The 20,051-nt window shown below is 41.3% G+C and overlaps 1 pseudogene; it reads right to left on the bottom strand.

Moving 5' to 3' along the window:
- Positions 1–19,279: 19,279 nt before the first annotated feature.
- Positions 19,280–19,703, bottom strand: LOC144253502 (eukaryotic translation initiation factor 1A, X-chromosomal-like; annotated as a pseudogene).
- Positions 19,704–20,051: the final 348 nt, after the last annotated feature.

The raw sequence follows: 20,051 nt of genomic DNA, 5'->3' as shown, positions 1-20,051 counted from the left end.
TCAATGTTCATAGCAGCACAATTCACAATAGCAAGACTGTGGAACCAACCTAGATGCCCTTCAATAGATGAATGGATTAAAAAAACGTGGCATTTATACACAATGGAGTATTACTCTGCATTAAAAAATGACAAAATCATAGAATTTGGAGGGAAATGGATGGCACTAAAGCAGATTATGCAAAGTGAAGCCAGCCAATCCCTAAAAAACAAATGCCAAATGTCTTCTTTGATATAAGGAGAGTAACTAAGAACAGAGTAGGGACAAAGAGCATGAGAAGAAGATTAACATTAAACAGGGATGAGAGGTGGGAGGGAAAACAAGAGAGAAGGGAAATTGCATGGAAATGGAAGGAGACCCTCAGGGTTATACAAAATTACATACCAGAGGAAGTGAGGGGAAAGGGAAAAATAGTACAAGGGGGAGAAATGAATTACAGTAGAGGGGGTAGAGAGAGAAGAGGGGAGGGGAGGGGAGGGGAGTGGGGTTAGTAGAGGATAGGAAAGGCAGCAGAATACAAAAGACACTAGTATGGCAATATGTAAATCAATGGAAGTGTAACTGATGTGATTCTGCAATCTGTATACGGGGTAAAAATGGGAGTTCATAACCCACTTGAATCAAAGTGTGAAATATGATATGTCAAGAACTATGTAATGTTTTGAACAACCAACAATAAAAAAAATCTGTAAAACACTGTATATTTTCCACTTTACACAAGTTTAAATTTGTTGAAATCACTTTGATTCCTGTCCCTGGGACCAATTTGTTTTAAATTCATCTGCTTCAGAGTTCTAGAAATTGTGGAATCAACTGAAGAACTATTTGTCTCAGAGTTGGGGATTTGACCACCTGGCCCGATAAGGAGGTGTTCAGTGGTGGAAATGTGTGAGAGACACTCCTGAGTGAAGGAGCAGTCTGAGCCAAAGTCCAGAGGGGAATAAGCAGGGTCTGTGGGAACTGGCATGCCCAGGGCTGAAAGGTATGTGAAGGATGGGGAGGGAGTTGAAGCTGGAAAGTGAAGCAGGATCACATAGCAGGGAGCTCCCATAGGACCTGATGATGTCCAAAAAACTCTTTTGATAAAACAAAATAGAGATGGTAGGAGCCAAAGGAGGAGGTTTGGACCACATGGTTCTTCTGAGCCCTTTTGTTCCCTGACAACTAGGTAGGACACTTCTTGAGGTTAGGTCTGTCCAATGCTCACTGTCCTCCCTGCCCCACTCCCCACTGGAGAATGGCTCCCTAACAACTGAAAACACAAGTAGAACCTCCTGAGGGTATAAAGGCCCCTTCCTGGGGGCTTCCCTGTGAGTTTACCACACACAGTGGGGTACAGACAATTCTATGGTGGACCAGTCTTTCATGGAAGACAACATGCTTATGAGATGTCACAAGATGGAGTCCATTATTCCATCAACTGCCAACCACTCTACCAGCACCAGCCCTAGAATTCCTAATGCTGAGAACCTGGTGACTTCATCTTCAGAGAACAATGGTACTGGGGCCTTCTGGGGACTCCTATTGGTGGGCAGAGTAGTGGTGAGTTCACTCTTTTCAGAGCCACAGGCCTGGTAACCAGAGTGAACCTTATGGATTCGCAAAAGGAGGACCTGGGCCTCCCTGGCCGTAAGTACACCCAGACCTTTTGAGTGTGGGGGACAAACTTTCAGGGAAGACCTTCTGCATGGATGGGGTGGCGGCTGCCTGAATGGAGTGCTATGTAGTTAAGAGACAGGCTCCTCTAGGAGACTAAGGACTCCTCAAAGGCAGAGATCATGTTCTGCCCAAGCAGAAAAGATACAATTGAGGTCCTTGCTCTTAGTGAGGCTTCTCAGTCTGAATGACTGCATGGGTCCTGGACTGGGAGCCAGAAGGCCTGGCTTGAGTCTGGGCAGGTCATGGCCCCTGTACACCTAGTGTTCCTTATCTATAAAAGGCTAATGGGGACCCTTATGTGCCCTGCAAATATACCTTTGACTGGATCAGGAAATTATTAGGCATGTCTTTGATAAGGGTGGGAAAGAATGAGAGGATGAATGAGCCAAATCCAGGAGAGGAATGAGAAAAAGTTCAGGTCCCAAGCTAGAGCTGTCAGCTTGCCTCTTTTCTTTTTTTACTGCCTCAGCGTGGATCCCATGGTACTTCGGATTTTTGGGGCTGTGCACTCTGATAACTGGTGGCTGCATCCTCTTAATACATTGGAGGAAGAACCTGCGGAGGAGGGAGCGTGCCCAGCAGTGGGTGGAGGTGATGAGAGCTGCCACATTCAGTTACAGCCCCCTGCTGTACTGGGTCAACAAAAGACGCAGATATGGCATGACTGCTGCAATCAGAATAGGCCCTACCAGGGCTGTTGCCAATACTGACATTCAACTCCAAATTCCGGATCTTCCATCAGGGCCACACCCCCGTGAAAACAGGCATCATGCCTTCAGAGGCAGCAGCCACGAGACAGAAGCCCCTGTTTCCCTCCTTCCTGCCATGATGTCCCACTCTGCCTCCTACCCCTTCCTCGAGGGTCCTGAAAGGAAGGTCCACTTCTATTCCCTTCCCACACTGGCCCAAGGGGTGAACTGACCCAATGTGTAGACTTTTACTTCAGGGTCATAGACTCCTCTCACTGAAAGTGAGAGATTCAGGGGCCAGGTATTAGGAGTTAACCTCAAGCATCTGATCATGACACAGAGGTCAGAGCCCATTTAGTGTTAATAAAACTGTTGAAAAGTCAGAGTCATTTGCATCTCATTTGCCAGTAGGAAGGCAATGTCCTTCCCCGGTGTCATGGTGGCACAAGTCTCACCAATACAATGAGAACTGGAGGCTGGCTCTGTAGAGACACATTGAGCCAATACTTGTGGATGAGCTCAATTCCCTCCATCAAGTATTCAATGTGTTCAAGACCCTGGGCTAGGTCCCCAAAGGCACTGCTCTTCTGCAGGATGGGAAGTAAAATTGCCACAAGAGTGTCAGTTGGTGGGGGCACACAGCTATGCCAGTCCACAGTGACTATCCACTGGCCAAACAAGTCATCATGAGGTCAGTGAACCACACCACACTATGCGCTGACTGGGTGATACCTATAGTGTAGCCATACTTAGCTGGTTGTTTCTGTACATTATTTCTAACAGAACAACACTGCAAAATGGCTATTATGATTTTTCTTTTACCGATGAGGAGACAGGTTCCAAGGGCTTATGCCGTTTTCTTCTTTTTTGTTGTTATTTTCGCTGAGCCTCTTCTATTTACATATGCCTGGCATTACAGTTCCTGGTCTTTCCACACCATGGTATCCCTTCCCTAATCATGTCTTCTTGAAACATCCTTGGTGAATGAATGCTTCACTGTGTGTAGAGTGTCATCAGCTTGGTCTACAGATTTGCTTACTGGAAGGGCTGGTGGCAACTGCCTAATATTATATGTAGTAAGACCTCCAAAGTGTGTATCTTAAGATATCCATGGCTGCACAAAAGTTGAGTCCCCTATCATTCTACTACATGAGAATATTAATAATTTTTATACTTCCTGAATAAGGTCCAAAAAGGAGACCCAAAGATAATTATGAGATATTTGGCCCCAGTTTAAAGATAGGAAAGCCTGATTCTGTCACACAAATTTTTCCCATTTACTTTGCAAATGAGCAGACCCACTTACCATATTTCATCTAAACTTTAAAGAGAAGTGCCTGTTTTGCCTATTGTGTGGTCTGTGGTGCATGTGATTGTGATTCTCAGAAGTTAGTAAACATGTAGCTAATTTTTTATTCCTTTTTTTCCCCCTGTGTTTGGGCTGAAGGACTTAGATCCAGAAACTGCAAAGAAAGCCTGAGTCCTATCTATATGACCTCTAGCAATATATTTTAAGCCATTTTCTTTAATTTTTTAAAGTTAAGGGAAACCATTTCTTCCTTGTATAAACATGATCTTATATTGCATCTCAAAATACAAAACAGGACTAAGCAGATCTTCTCTGGGAGAACAGAGGCAGAGGTTCACTTCTCCCTCACCTTGCTCCCTCTTCACCTTGCCCCCTTCAACCCTGCAGAGACCTAAAGTCCATGACCTATTGTGAACGTCTAGAGCGTTCGGGTCCCTGGGTAAGGGTTGCGAAATAACCAGGACACAGGGGATGCAGAGCCAAGGCAGAAATTGCAACTGCATGTTGAGGTTTATTTGTAAGTTTCTTTTATATTTTTCTTTTAACAAAGCAAGCAATTCTTTAATAACACTTTACCCACATTGCCCAAATATCATGCCTCAGCGGGTACACAGAGCTAAATTCAGATTGTTCCTGCTTATTTGATAAGTACCCTCCCAAAGTTCTTTTAGACATTATCTAATCCCCTGAGGTTGTATTTGCTTCTTTAGAATGTACTGTTCCCAGGTCCAGTATGCAGGAAGCTTCTTCCTCTTGGCCAAACCATGCAGAACTTGTGACTTGCGATAAGGGGAAGAGAACTTTTCCTCCTCCTAGCTGAGGTTTGCCTCAGCTGACCCAAATCACAGCCACAGCTCTTGCAAAGTGTCAGGCCTGAGGGAGCTAAACTCTGCACACTCAAACCCCAACAACCTATAGTCTTCACTTCTTTACACCCAAGTCTCTGATTCTGAAGGTATATTCTAGAACACTGATTTGTGCCAATAATTACTTAGCCCCTGCTTTCAAAGGAGGGTAGAAGCCATAAGCATAAATGAAAGAAGATTTTCTTTCTCTTAACAACCAAGGGAGTGGGGGGAGGCTTTGTAAGACACAGTGAGAGAAAAACAAAATGCTTTATTCAGATAAATTAAAATGGCTGTCACTGATATGAAATGAAGCTCAAACTGAGTTATAAAAACCTTGAATTTACCCCCTAAACTGAACCAAAATTGCTTATATGTTACCAAAATAGCTCCACTAGAACAAAAGTAGATTTGCATTACTTCATATGAGAATACAAGTTAGAGGTTAGGTTTGTATAACAAAAATTACATACTCTATAAAATCTCTGGATACCCAAATGTGTTCTGGTTTGGGTATGAAAGAAACCAAATCTAGCTGGTGTTGGTAAGCAAGCCAAGGAGATGCACAGCAGACAAAAAGCTGTCAATAAAAACTATTAGACAGGCCATTGACCTTATGGGAGTCAAAATTCTCCACTGTGACCAGCAGCACCAGCACAGGGGGTTGGAGGGGTTATGTGCAGCAGTGCAAAGAAAGGAAACTGCAGTAGAATGCAAAGCAGCCAGCAGCAGAGGAAGGGTGTCCACTCCTCAGCTTTGTTGCCGCAGACCCATTCCTGGGTGCCAGGTACGTTGCAGCATCTTGAAGCCAGGCACTCTGTTCCTCTGGGAATTCTACAGGACTGTTACCTCTCTGAATAACGGAGAGGCTCTTTAATGGGGCCAGGCATACATATGTAAAATAAAAGGGTCAGGAAGCAGTGCTTTGGGAAACTAAAGATAAAAGCAGTAGGAGCTGCCATGCAGAATATCTAAAGGATTGCAAGTGAAAGCCAAACTCAGATCACTACCCAATCTTTCCCATATCACTATTGAACCTTTCTCAGAGAGCTGAGGATGTGACAGGTGAGGCTTGAGTATAGCTCAACACAAGGACTAGATTGGGTAAGTGAGGAGCCCATACCGATATAAATCCCACATTAATAATAACTAATTGGTTTCTGAGGCTTGTAAGCTCGTCTTCTTAACTATAACAAAAGAAGTTGAGATAATGACCTGTTTTCTTCAAGACATAGTAGTTTCTCAGGCAGGATGACAGGGATCACAGGCCTCAGTGCAGAATGGATGCATGTGGCAATGACCTAGTGATTTCATTCCTAGACATATATTGGGGGAAGAAAACATACCTATAAAACCTACACAATAATATTCACAGCAGTATTATTCCTAATAGTACCAATGTGGAAACAATAACTAACATGTTAATGGATAATTAAAATGGGCTGTGTCCATACAATGGAATATTACTCAATGAAGTACTGCTACATGCTACAACATGAACAGACCAGGATGACATTACACTACAAGAAGCATACACAAGGTCACATATTATGATTTTGTTCATAGGAAACATCCCAAACCCAGCATCACACCTAAAAGACACTGCAGTCCCATTAGTAATCACTCTCACTGTCTTCTACTCTCAGTCCCCAGTAACGACTAATCTACCTTTCATCTCTATGGATTTGCCTATTTTGAACAGTTCTTATAAATTATATAAGATGTGACACTTTTGTCTCAGTACAGGAACAAAATGGTGGCTCCATAAATATTTGCTGAACCAGTGGAGAAGCAGTATAGAAAGAATTTATGGTCTAGGAAAAGGTCACACAATTTTAGAGGTATGAGAAACTTTAAATGTCATCTAGTCCAAATGTCTAATTTTCTAGATGAGGAAATCCAGATCCCCCCAAATCTTGGGCTGACCCCCAGGGATAATCAGACATAGAGTGACAGAAGTGAGAATTAAAACACAAAAAGGTTTGATTTACAATGTAGGAGTTTTTGTAGACTGACTCCCCATAATAAAATTCCCTTTGTCTTTTACTTCATCTAATGTGATGCAGTGAAGAACGGGGATGAACATACCCACGTGTGCAAATGTACATGTTTTTCTTAGAAACATAGCATGGTTTTCTTTCATTTTACTAAGCTTACAGAAATTCAATCTAGAACTATTTCATGCCTAACACATGTAAAGGAAAGGGTATAAAGTAAAATTTTGCATTTTCCTGGGAATGCATTTTTTTGGAGGGGGTTAAAATCTACATTACAAATAGAGGTTGTTATGATGCTTGCCATTTACTTTAATAGACTACCAAAACACTTTATACAGCACTATTTACATTGCAGTAAATATGTTACACCGGCAATGGTGGCCAGGGGATCAGTGCTTCCAAACTTCTCCAGTACTTACATGTGGAGATCTAAAGAGGACAATATATCCAGAAGATAAGGAATGGTTTGCTCCCCACTGACAAAGTGCTCCCTGACCAAAGAAAAGTCCCTATAGGCAGTATCTTCTGGTCAGCCACAGTCATTGTCAAGGAGTCCAAACCCTCGGGGCTCTTCACTGGACCTTGCAGTTCTCACTACTCCTGGGCTCAGGTGCAGCACCTGGGCTTGGGGCAGGACGGCCTCGCCTGGCTCTCAGACCCTCTCTGGGGTTGGCAGCCGAGCTTCTTTCAGGAAGATGATTGACAGAGATTTTGTGGTGGACTCTTGGAAGGCAGAGCCTGAACCACCATGGCTCTGTTGAGCAACCTTGACCTTTTATTATCTGCTGCCAAGCCCTGCTTAATTTTGAAAGTTCAAAAGCTGACATCCCCAGGAAGTATGACTCTAGAGTTCACTCATTCTCAGAGAATAGCTTCTGACATGTATTGTATTCCCTTGTTCTGATGCATTATCTAAAGACTAGAAAGATATTTCACGACTATGGACTTTAGGAACAGAACTCTAAAATGACTTTTGCTTATATATTTGTTTGGATATTGGATCCACAAACATGTGAAACTCCACAGTGTATCCAAATTATACACTCCTGTTTGATGTTTTCTCCTTGACAAAGATTGATGATCTTCTTGAGAATAAAGATTTCTGTGATCCTTTGAGGAAAAAAAAATTGACTCCAGCCTTACCACTTGAACTCCACCTCAAACACTCTATTTTATAATCATGGCACAATTACTACTTTACCCCTCTAGTTTGTGAATCCAATACAAAGATTAACCAGCTGTTGCTTTTTTTAAATTGAGAAGTAAACCATCTTTCACCCTCCATTCCAAGTGAAGCAAAACCCACAATCTATTAAGTTTGTCTAATGATTTCTTTTTTTTAATACTAAGAAATTCCATACATTTTCACCAAAGGTCTAAACCATAGGTTTTACAGGAAAATATCCTATCAACTGAACAATATCCAACAGATGAATTCTGAATTTCAACTAGATGACCTTTTTTTACATATATATGATATGAAGGATAGCTTTGCTCAAAGGAAGTGCACATCAGGAAAAGTGGGTTGAAAAGATTCATAAAGCTAGAGGGGAACTGATTTCCTTTACTATAAGTTCAACCCCTTCATTTTAAAGAAGAGGAAAGTGAACTTAGCAAAGGAAGGACAGTCTTCTCAAGAAATAGTTGTAGAACAAGAGTATGTCCCAGGCAGAGGGAAAGGAAGGAAAGAGGGGAAGAAAAGAACCTCACCCTAAAACTCACACCAGGTACAAATATTAATTCAAACTGATCATGGATTGAAATGTAAAACATAAACCCATAAAGAAAAGGAAAGTGAAGCTCAACAAGGGATCTTGGTTTGCCAAAGTTCATCCAGTGACTTAGAGTTGTCACAGAGGTTGTTTCAATACATTATTATTCACCAGCTTAGCAAATTCCATTTGGCCCTAATAATTCTCTACTCAGGCTCACTCAGAGTAAATGGTTGCCACTCTGTTGACTGGATATTTGTTCATGCTCTTTTGGTCTTGAAAAATCTGATTCATGCTTCTTCAATTACTCATCAGCCTTCACTAGCCAACTGCCCTGTGCCAGCCATCGTGCAGGGTTAGAAGCTTGAAGTCATGTTTCCCACCTCAAGGGACTCAGGGTTCATGGGGGAGAGAGTGGAGTCTCATGCTAATGAGATTTAAACCCCTTCAGGGGCAACAACCAGCTTTTCCTTCCTTTTTTCACCAGGTGAGCACAGCCAGTGGAGCGCTGGGCACACCTGGCACATTTTGGTGATTGGCTAGTCTTGAGGTCCAGGACACTGGCTGCCCTGGTCTGTTGGGAGGACTGAAGTCTACAGAGATTAAGGGGCAAACCAGAGGAGTGCAGGCTGTCCCACGCGCCTGGGCGGCCACCTGGCTCATGTCTTGGTCTGCACCAGGCAGGGGAACCCGCCAATGGCAGAGAGAACCTGGCAGGCCAAGGAAGACGCCCAAAGCTCCCCAGGTGCCTCCTCTCTGGGCATAGCCCTTGGCTGCCTGGCGCCTAATGATGGCTGCTGCGGGGTCCTCACCCAGGCCTGTCCCTGCAGGGCCTCCAAACAGAACCTTAAGCTGCTAGTAGGCGGGTTACAGGGATCCCACCACGTTTCTATTTCCTTCTGGGTCTCCTTTCTGGAGTTTGGAATTTTTCCTGGTGGAAAGTCGCGGGGTCACCCACGGCCTCTCCTCTGTCGCACCCTCAGCCCCGTGTTTCTGCTTCTCAGAAAATTTAGTGCCCTTGGGGAAAACTTTAAAATTAAACTTCAAATTTCAGGAAGAAGAAAATTTCAACATGAAGAGCTCTGGACTAACAGGGCCCAACCGCCCTTTCTCTGGAGACAGGGCCTAGGACAGTGCTCACCTCAGGGGTCAAAGCCTCCCTCTCACCCATTGCCCTGGTTCCTGGGCCTTTTTCAAACCGACCTCTCAGCTCATGAATAATCAGCCCCGCCTTCCTGGGCGTGGCCAAGGCTTCCTCATGAATAATCTTAGCCAGGCCTTCCTGGGTGGGGCCAAGGCTTCCTCATGAATAATCAGCCAGGCCTTCCTCATAAATAATCAGCCCCGCCTTCCTGGGCGGGGTGACACTTCCTCATGAATAATGTATTTTTCTCTCTGAGCTTTCAGGAACCAGAGGCGGAGCTCCGTCTCATGAATATGCAAAACAGAGGAGAATGACAGATAACGCTCACTTGCCAGGCGGGGCCCCTCACAGCCTGCTCCAGCTCTAAGTACAGAGCCCTCCAGCAGCCATTGCTGCCTCTCTCCCGCCTTTCTGAGGGCTCAGTCGGGCTTCTGGCTGGTGGGCCCCCACCAAGCTCTTGCCTCCTCGGAAGCTGGAGTCTCAGGCTGCCAAGCCTGGGTGACCGGTAGGTCAATGACAGCCTCCTGGGGCTTCCCGAGGTGGAGCTGCCCTCTGAGGTGAGGCGCCAGCTGGGCGGGACCTTGAGCCGCCTAGGAAGGGCCACTGGGCTGGGGTCCCAGACAGACCCGAGGTCAGCCCAGTGCTGCATGGGCCAGGGCTAACTAGACTCTGGAGGGACCTGGGGTCCAAGAGAAGGACAGGTTAGGGATCCAAAGGCAGAGCTCCTCAGTCTTCCAGTGCATCTCCCACCTCTTCCCCACGAGTGACCCTCCATGTATAATTATGAAAATGGGACAAACTGTACATCGAGTCCCCTTACCCTGCCCTTGAGCTGAGCCCCTTCTGCAGAGGTCGCCCCTGGCTGCAGCAAGACCAGGGAAATCAAGAGGAAGGGGATTACTGTATGTTTTCTAAATTTGCATGTAAGATCACCTCTGCAATCACATAGGGCAAGATGGTATTTTTTTAAAAAATGGTGTCCGAATAACACAAGCATGGAGAATAATAAACTCTTATCCTTCATCCAAGCTATACACAAAAATTTGTGTATTTAGATTTATTCTATATCTATATTCAAAATCGAAAACAAATTTTTTTTCTGATATTGGATTGTTGTAGGTAAGGATTGTTTATATTGCACGATGAGATGCATTAAACCAAAATAGAAAATTGATAAATCAGGCCTGATTAAAATCATAAACATTTCATTATCAAAATATATCTTTAAGGTTGTGAATACATCAGCTATCAACTAATACAGAATCTGTACAGAGAATATACAAAGGAACCCTACAAATCAATAAGCAAAAGACATTTCAATGTTAAAATGAGCAAAACACTTGAGCTAGCATTTCACAAAAGACATTATAACAATCAACATAGATCCTAAGAGGTGCTCAGAATATGACCCAAGAAATGCAGATTAAAACCACAAACAGACACTCAGCAAAATGATTAATCAATTTCAATGGTCAATCAGGATTGCTGAGGATATGCAGTCACTGGAACTCTCATGCATGCAATTTGTTAGTTCCTTATGAAACCAAACATACACCTATTCTAGGACTCAGGACTACACCACATACTCAAGAGAGATTAGTTCCCTGCCCATGAATGACTTTTACAAGAACATTCCTGGCAGCATTATTCCTGAGAGCCAAAAGTTGGACAAAATACAAACATCCATCAACAGAAAACAAAACATTTTTTATATAATCGTACAATGGACCATGTCAGAAATAATAAAAATATAAACTACTAGTACACAGAACGCCACAGCTAAGTCTCCTAAACATTATGCTGAGAGGAAAAGCTATGCATAGGGCTGGGTGTGGCTCACTATTGGAGCACATGCTTTGCATGCACAAGGCCCTGGCTCCAATCCCCGGAAAATACACACACACACACACACACACACACACACACACACACTCACACACACACACATACACAGCACACAGGAAGCAGGTGGAGCCAGTGGGGAGGCCCTATGCTCTAGGTCCTGCACCAGGATCCCACATGGCCCATCATGGTGGTAACTCCTGCTGAGGGGACCCAGCTCCAGGAGAAGGGAAGCTAGAAGCCTGTGGCCCAAGGCCTAGGCCACAGTAGCACAGCACCCACCTGGCCTCCTGAGTAGGCGTGGCCTTGAAGAATCTGCCCCATGATAGCACATGACAAGTGCCACTCAGAAAAGGCTCTGGGGCAAGGAAGGATGCAGAGAATGGGGCTCTGCTACTGCCACCGCAATGCCAAAGGCACAGGCAGAAGTTCCTAGGTCACTACCCGGATGAGTACATACATATAACCCAGTCCTGGACCTTTCCAGGCAGCAGGGAGGGGCCTAGAAGAAGAGGTCAGCCAAGGTGGAACAGGAGGGGAAGGTAGCAAGCAAGCAGCAGGGGGACAATGACTCAGAGGAAGAGAGTGAGGTTGAGGAAGAGAGTGAGGGCAAGAACAACCAAGAAAGTGAGGAGGGCCCTGAGAAGGAAATGAAGATGCACAAGAAAGGGAGGCAGAGGAAGACAACCAAGGAGAGTCTGAGGAGGGAGGAGATGCCACCAAGGCAGAAAGCCAATTTCACCCGGAAATAGAATAGGAAGCAGAGAGTGGCCCAGAGGAAGTGTCCAGACCAGGAGCTTGATTTGAGTGCTAATTGCTAGAAAGATAGGCAGCTCATCTGTTTGCTGTGTCTGAAAGAAAAGTGACCACAACACTCAGAGCAACCAAGAGATCTTTATTGCAGCAGTGCAACAGAGGAGAAGAGAGAGAAGGGGGGGGGGGTAGAGAGAGCACGTGCGCAAAGGAGACAGAGCAAGAGAGAAGAGAGGGGCTGGTAAGAGGGAGTTTTTATAGCCCAAATCTAATGGGGTCTCTGGGTCTGTAAGCTGCCTTGTTGGCACATAAGGGGGTTAAGTGATGGCCTTGAGCAGGGGGTTGAGTGTTCAGCTTTGAGCAGGGGGGCGAAGCACTCAGCCTTGAGTGGGGGCTTGGGCATTTGGGCTTAAAGCAAACAGATGATAAAGAACCAGAAAGAGAGTTTGAGTGGCCAGGCCATCCTGCACCTAACTTTGTTTGGCAAGCCCTGCAGACAGCTTACTCAGCCTGTCCTGCACCTAACAGTGTCCAGTCATTGAGGATCACCAGGGCCACCAGCTCTACACTCTAGATTAAGCCTTCAAAGAACTAAGAGTAAGTATTGGGCATTGAGAGCACAGGCCTAGGGGTCAGGACAGCTGGGTTTCAATTTAGATGACCTAGCAGTGACTACACTACTCAAAAGCTGGACTATTCAACTTCTTGGGAGCTGTTCTTATTCACAGCTATTCTTTTTGTTTGAACAGCTTGAGAGTCCATGAAGGTATGAACTTTAACCTGAGAAAAACTACAGTACATACAAAATCTATATATATGTATATAATTTCTAAAATATTGTAAGCCTCTGGTCTCTGGATCCCAGGCAAAGCAATCCTTGAAAGTTTTTAACCCCACTTTGGGCAGTGTAAAAATCATCACCATTGTTAAAACAAGTGCCTTGACTGAGAGTTCTTGATAAGGGGATCTCTGCCTACTTAAAAACAGGAAATCATTATTTTATCAAGTGAATCCAAGGGGTGATTCCTCCCTAGGGTAATGGTTTTCATAATGACTTGATGTGTGCCTTGGATTGCTGCTTTCAGGTTCTAGGTGTGTGAAACTTGGTAGGAGAGTAAGAAGGCCAAGGCCAAATGGGGGTGGAAAGGAATGTTCTCAGGTTCTCTCTCTGGCATTTTACTTATCTTGGACCTTGCTGGTACCATGAGAACAGTGTTTGGCAAGCTTTAGAATTTGGTAAATATTTGTTGAAGGAATGAATTTGCAAATGTATTTGTTTTATGGATTTTTACAACAAGCAAGAGAAACTGCTGTTGTAAATCAAGTTGAGAAATTTGTGTGATTAGCATTTAGTGATCAGCACATTAGTAAATGTCCTTTCATGATGGCTTTTGCTCCCTAAGCAACCATAGAATTGCTGGCATTGGGATCAGAAAAATTGATCTAGCACTGGGAATTGCACCCAGGGGAGCTTTAACACAGACTCACTCCCCAATTTCTTTAATTTTTTTTTATTTTGAGACAGAACCTTGCAAATTTGCTGAGGCAGGCCTCTAACTTGTCATCCTCCTGCCTCAGCCGAGTTTCTAGGATTGCAGTCATATGCCATTGCACCTAGCTGGATAACAAATATCTTGATAATGAAGATCCCTTGTATTCCTATTATTATTTTAAAGTACACATTCAGAAAGTGTATTAAAACATGAACAGTAACAATTATAAAGCAAATAGTGATATAACCTCCACCCAGGGAAGAAGTAGAATACTAGCAATGTTGACACCACCCATGTCCTTTTCCAGTTACATTCATCTCATCCATTCTCCTGACTTTGGGGTAGTTTCCTTGCTGATCTTTATACTTCTACCACATATGTATGCCTTCATAAATTTATTTGAACTTGACACTATTGGTCTTATGTTTTTATTATGCATTCTTTTGAGTTTTGCTTCATTTTTTAAACGTTTGTGAGATTCCTCAAATGAGTTGTGGTTCATTTGTATTGCTGTATTGAAGTACATTTTATGAGTATTCCACAGTTACTTATTCAGTCATGAAGATGAAGATTTTTGGAGCTTTTCACTGTTAAAGTGTAGGTATAAACATTCTTGTTTATGTGTCCTGGTATATGGTTACTTGTATTTTTAAAATGGTTGATGAATCTAGGAGTGAAATTGCTGAGTCACAGACCATTCCTATCTTCAGTAGTATTAGATGCTACCAATTGTTTTCCAAAGTGGTTGTACCAATTTGTACCATCATGAAGAGTATGAGTTCCTGTTGCTCTATATCTTCACCACCTCTTCCTATTGTAGAGTTTTTATTTTTGTCAATCTGAAGGGTATTTATTTAATGAATGGTATCTTATTGTGGTTTTCATTTGCATTTCTCTGGTTACTATGATTTTGAGAATCTTTTGTATTTCTTCTTTTTGTGAAGTATCCAGTCAGGTCTTTTGCATATTTTCTATTAGATCATATATGTTTTTTCTCATTAATTTACAGGTATTTTCCATGCATTTGTTGTTTTACTTCTTTTTTGTTTTATATGGGTTTCAAATATCTTCTAACTTGCGTTTTTTCTTTTTTTTAAAAAAAGATTGTTCTTTGAATGAAGATTTTAACATGCTAAAATTTAGCAATACTTTTTGTTTATGGTTTGTGCTTTTTTGATCTTATTCAACTTAGTGTCAATTTTTGATTAGTGGAAGTAGAGGTCCATTTTATGTTTGCTTCATACAGATAACCAGTTGCTCTAGCAGCATTTACTGAAAAGAACACCTTTGGCCAGGTGTGGTGGTGCAGTGACTTTCAAGGCTGAGGCAGGATATTTGTAAGTTCAAGGTGAGCCATTTAGTTGGATCTTGTTTCAAAAAAAAAAAAAAAGGCCTGGGAATTTAACTCAGTTCAGTCCCCAGTATTTCCCCCCACCTAAAAAAATTGCTTTATATACTGATCTGCTGTGCCATCTGTGATATATCAAGCATTTGTGAACATGTTTCTTGGCTTTTCTTTTCTGAACTGTTGTAGTATATTTCTGTGTGAATAAGATGTTTTTCCAGCTTTTAAAATCTGGTAGAGCCGGATCCTTCTATTTTGCTCTTCTACCAGAGTGTCTCAGTCAGCCTTATTCTTTACATTTTGTAGAATAGAACTATAAAACATTTTTTAGAATTGTGATTTTTTGTATTATTTTTTAATTATTTATTTGTTTATTTACTTATTTTGCATTACAATTCTTTTAAAACTTTTTTTCAGGACATTTTGGGCAATTTTTTTAATATTGTATTGAATTTATAAACCAATATAGGGTGAATTAATACCATTACAATAAGAAATTTCTTTAGATTTCACTGCTTCCTGAAAGACCCTTTACATTGTGAAGTTTATTTTTAGATATTTCAAAATTTTATACTATTATAAAAATGTTTTTAATTTTTTTTAATTATGTATAGAAATTTGATTAAATTTTATATTGGTTTTTTATATTAAACTATCTGTTAAATTCTCTTACACATTCTAATAATTGTAGAATTATTCTACCTTAAAACCCTTGCAATCAAATAAGGAAAACAAACAATTAACATTTTTTCAGCACTTTTAATACTAAACTCTATGCTATGTACTTTACACATACTTCTTTGCTTCTTAAAGAGATGTTATTAGTATTTGTTTCACAGTTGACTGAGGGAAGTTAAAGAATCACACAGCTAACAAGTAGAAGAGCTGAGATCCAAGTCTCTCCCACAAGTTTCTTATGACCTTGAACAAATTACTTAATTTTTCTGTTTTCCATCTGTAAAGTGGGAGTAATTGCTCTTGAGGGGCTCTAGGACAATGAAAGACTGGATATTAAAGCTTCTGAAAATCTCAAAGGCTCATTCAACCCTAATATCTGGCATTTTTTTCTAATCATTCCTGTGGGTGGTATTACGTGCCCAGAGGCAGGATGGCAGAATGGTTAAAGAGCACATTTTCTAGAACTCAGTTGTTTGAATGCCATTCTTGGCCATGTCATTTATGAACTGAGAGACTTTGGTAAATTTCTTAATCTCTTTGCACTCAGCTGTAAAATGTGAATGTTGCTGTATATATACCTCCTAGAAGAATTATACCTGTAACATTCTTAGAACCATAATTGGCCTTTAGAAGTGCTGACTTCTAAAGTTTTTATGTTTAGGTCACTCACTTGAATGAAGAATTTGAAAGCTAGAAATATATTTCATAGCTTAACATTTGAAACCAGAATTTTTTATAATAGGAGCCATTCAGCAGAAATAATGATTTATCTTTAAGGCTTAATAATTTATACAAATCCAAGATTAAATGAGATAGGACTAATTAGCATTATTTTAGCAGCCATTCACTGAGCAGTTCCTAGGCCCTTAGTCTTGAGTACTTCTAAAACATCCTTGGTAACTAATGCACAACAATGTGACTGTACTCAATACTACAGGACTGTAACTTTAAAATGGTTTAAATGGTAAAATTTATCTTTCAGAGCATACAGTCTACTCTAATTCATCCTCTCAGCCTATGAAGTAAGTATTATTTCTATTTTAAGTGAGGAAACAGACTTAAAGGAATTTAATAACTTTCCAAAGTCACCCAGTTAGTGTGCTGCAGAGATCTGAAGGCATGTCTGAACACTTTTGCAGCTGTGCTTCTAAAAGGGGATACTGTGGTACCCTGACTGCTCTGAGGCACAGTTAGAATGGATAAGGTGTCTAATGGTCACAGGACTATGTGGTAGATGTAATGAACTGAAATTGAGGGCTTGTTATAAGCTGTAGTGGCCATTTATTTGTATGTAGAACTTCATTCCTTGATTTAGGAACATGACTATATTAATAAGGATATATTTCACAAGCCCTAGACATACACAGTGATTTATCTTCCTTTGGCATTTTCTATTTAGAGTTCAGTTAGGAGTTTTTGAATTTTGGCAATGAAGTATATACATTTTTATACTTGCTACTATAAAAATTAATATTCCAGATGTTACATTTGACCTCTGAATTTTAGTTCTTCTGATTGCTAATGACAATTGCTATACATATTTGTTTTTCACTTGGCGTTTTAATTAGTATCTCTTTGATTTTTTATTAATAAAAGAAGAAGTGTCTAAAAATGCCTTTTTTTCCCATTGCACTTTGGTTATCATTTTAACTGGTTATCATTTTCATTGTATTGCTATACTTGAGGCAATACTCAGGAATAAGCACAGAAATGATTTATCTCCTATCTGCCAACATTCTGACAAAGGAATTTCTTGAACAGCTAAAATTATCTTTTGGTACTAGGGATTGAACTCAGGAACACTAGACCATTAAGCCACATCCCCAGCCCTATTCTGTATTTTACTTAGGGACAGAGGCACCTCACTTTTGTAGAGGCTGGCTTTGAACTTGGGATCCTCCTTCCTCAGCCTCCAGAGACACTGTGATTACTGGTGTTTGTCTGCAGCCAGGCCTTTGCTAGTTTTAAAGTATTATTTCTATCACTGAGAAATCTAGCCAACCTACCAATTACTGTGGCCTCACACCAACTTTCTATCTCCATCCCAACCTGCATCTTCATCAGTGCCAATGTCTCCCATGGCTCCCCACTACCCTCTGTCCTCAGCTGTCATGCCTGCTAGCCTGTGCCTCCATGTTCCTCAGCCTCCAGCCCCATCATTCCACATTGTTATTCATTCAGCTGACTGATCTGTACCTCCATAACTCACCTCTCACTCTGCTGTGTCCTTAGTCATTACCCAGTGATCCACTCCCTGCATAACTCCCAGGGCCCCTCATTTCTTACATTCTAGATCCCTGGGCCCTCTGACCTGTGCCTGTGTACAGCTCCTGATCCTCTCCATTTCTGCCTCTCCAAGCCACACTGTCACTCCTGTGAACCACTAGGGGAAGGAGAGGAAGTTGTTACTATCATTATCACATGAGTGCACAGTACAGGTTACCAGAGGCTCGATTGTGATCATGCCATCTCTCTGGCCATGAATTGAATGTGTACTTATATTTTCTTGTATTTTAAAATTTTCTCAGTTTTCATTGCTAATGTGAAAAATAGCAATAAAATGCACATAAACAAAATGTCTTTCATATCCTCAATAATTTTAGGAATATATAAAAGATTCATGAGATCAGAAAGTTTGAGAGTCACTGTTCCAGATGTACAAGAAAAAGACAAATAAATAAATAAATAAAAATTTGGGCCAAAGACAGGCAAGTCCTTTTTAAAAAAAATTTCTACAGATACACAATAAACATGACTTTAAAATATAGTTTTCTAATAAAGATGTGCAAATAAAAAGCAAGATACTATTTTGCTTACTTATAAGATTGATCATAAAAGTATAATAAATAGCTGGTTGAAAGGCATTTTAGCAGAATAGATCAGAAGCTTATGTTTCTTTTGACTCTTTTTGGAAATATGTTCTATAGAAATTATTGAATGTGTCTGAAGATTCAACATATTTATCATGTTTTGTTTTTGGTATAATATTAAAAATTTTCTAAAATCCAGATGATATTTAGAAGAAACTTCCAGTGGAAGAAAAGCACTTGTAATGTGTTTCCTTTCTTCCTTAGCTGTTTTGGTGGCCATCTAACGTTTAATTGTGTGGAACTGTAATTAATCCGAACCTGACTACCCTTTCCTTACGTAGCATGTATAATGAATGTCAAATGATAACCAGTCAGATACAACACTTGGAGTAATTGGTGGGTTTTTTCTTTCACCAAAAACATTTATTTTAGCTTTTAAAAACAGTTTTGGACCACAGCAAGACACAAGGGGAGATTGGCCTAGATGTTCCAGAGACTAGAGATGCCCAGTGTAGAGTTCACTTGGGGCACTTTGCCCAGGACACTTTCAATAGAACACACAGTTACTCTAGGGATTTTGAAGCTGTGTATATCAGGATTACATATTTATTCCTTTTTTATTCAAAACATCCATTTACGTACTACAAGTGGTCAAAGTAGGAAAGGTAATAATGTTTGTTTTGTGTGTGTGTGTGTGTGTGTGTGTGTGTGTGTGTGTTTGTGGTTGGTGTTTTGTTTTTGTTTTTGTTTTTTTCCAAATAGATGTGCTCATCTATCTGTAAGCTCCATTGCATCGATAGCACAAAGTAGGCTTAATATTTCACTCAGGTTATTCAGCATTATCATTTTTTAAGGAAACAAATACCTTAGAAACAAATCACAGTCTGCCTTAATAAAGTATAATCATGCTAATGAAAATTTAATCTTCTTTGAGGGCTATAGTCAAAATCCAAACTGCAGGACAATGTTTAGAAAAAATGGAATATAAAGTGTTGAGTTCAATTTAGATACCATCAAAGTCTTCATCATCAACTCCGATGTCATCAAACTGAATTCATCATCTCCAGGACCGTATGTATCAGGCTCATTGATTTTAGGCTGCTCCAGAAGCTCGCAGTAAACCCCAACTTCTAGCTTCAATTTGCTTTGTATTTTAAAATTACATCAGCTTTGTTATTCTGGTTGTCTTGGAGAACAACCAATATAATGTCTGGTGTATTTCTCCAAACTTTTTTTCTCAATTTCCCTCTGATGTGACAAACCTCTTCACACCATTGAAATTCATTGCTTCTAATGGTCCATTTCCCATCATTCTGATTCCCTGAGCGCACTCTTGCCCGTCCTCTTGAACACCAGCTCTTTCTTCAGACTCATTCTCATTCCTTCCTCTGCCTGTTTTCACCTTCTTCACCTTTATTCTTGGGCATGGCAGTGAAGGTGGACTCCCAGAATCTCCGATTTTCCTCCTATTGCATGGGGGGCGGCGGAGGGCACTTCTCAGAGCAGCATGACGGGCCACACAAAGAGCACCCAGGACCACACAGGCTCCTGGAGGCCAAGTTGTAGGACCAGAGAGTCTGCAGAGTTCTTCCAAGAGTCTGGGCTCTACCCAGCTCCGCCCTCGCCCAAGCTCGCCAGCAGCAAATGGCCTTTGCCATGTTTATTCTTTAAAAGGAAAATTTGCAAGGTATGTGGCTATGACTTCATATTTTAGAGCAGTTACTGTAATCCAGCCATGAAAATTTTCTGGGTGGGGGCTGAATTCTATTATGTTC

The sequence above is a fragment of the Urocitellus parryii genome, chromosome 3, assembly GCF_045843805.1.
Source record: "Urocitellus parryii isolate mUroPar1 chromosome 3, mUroPar1.hap1, whole genome shotgun sequence".
Classification (NCBI taxonomy): Eukaryota; Metazoa; Chordata; class Mammalia; order Rodentia; family Sciuridae; genus Urocitellus; species Urocitellus parryii.
Note: the sequence above shows the minus strand (reverse complement) of the source record. Positions and strands in the feature narration are given on the sequence as shown.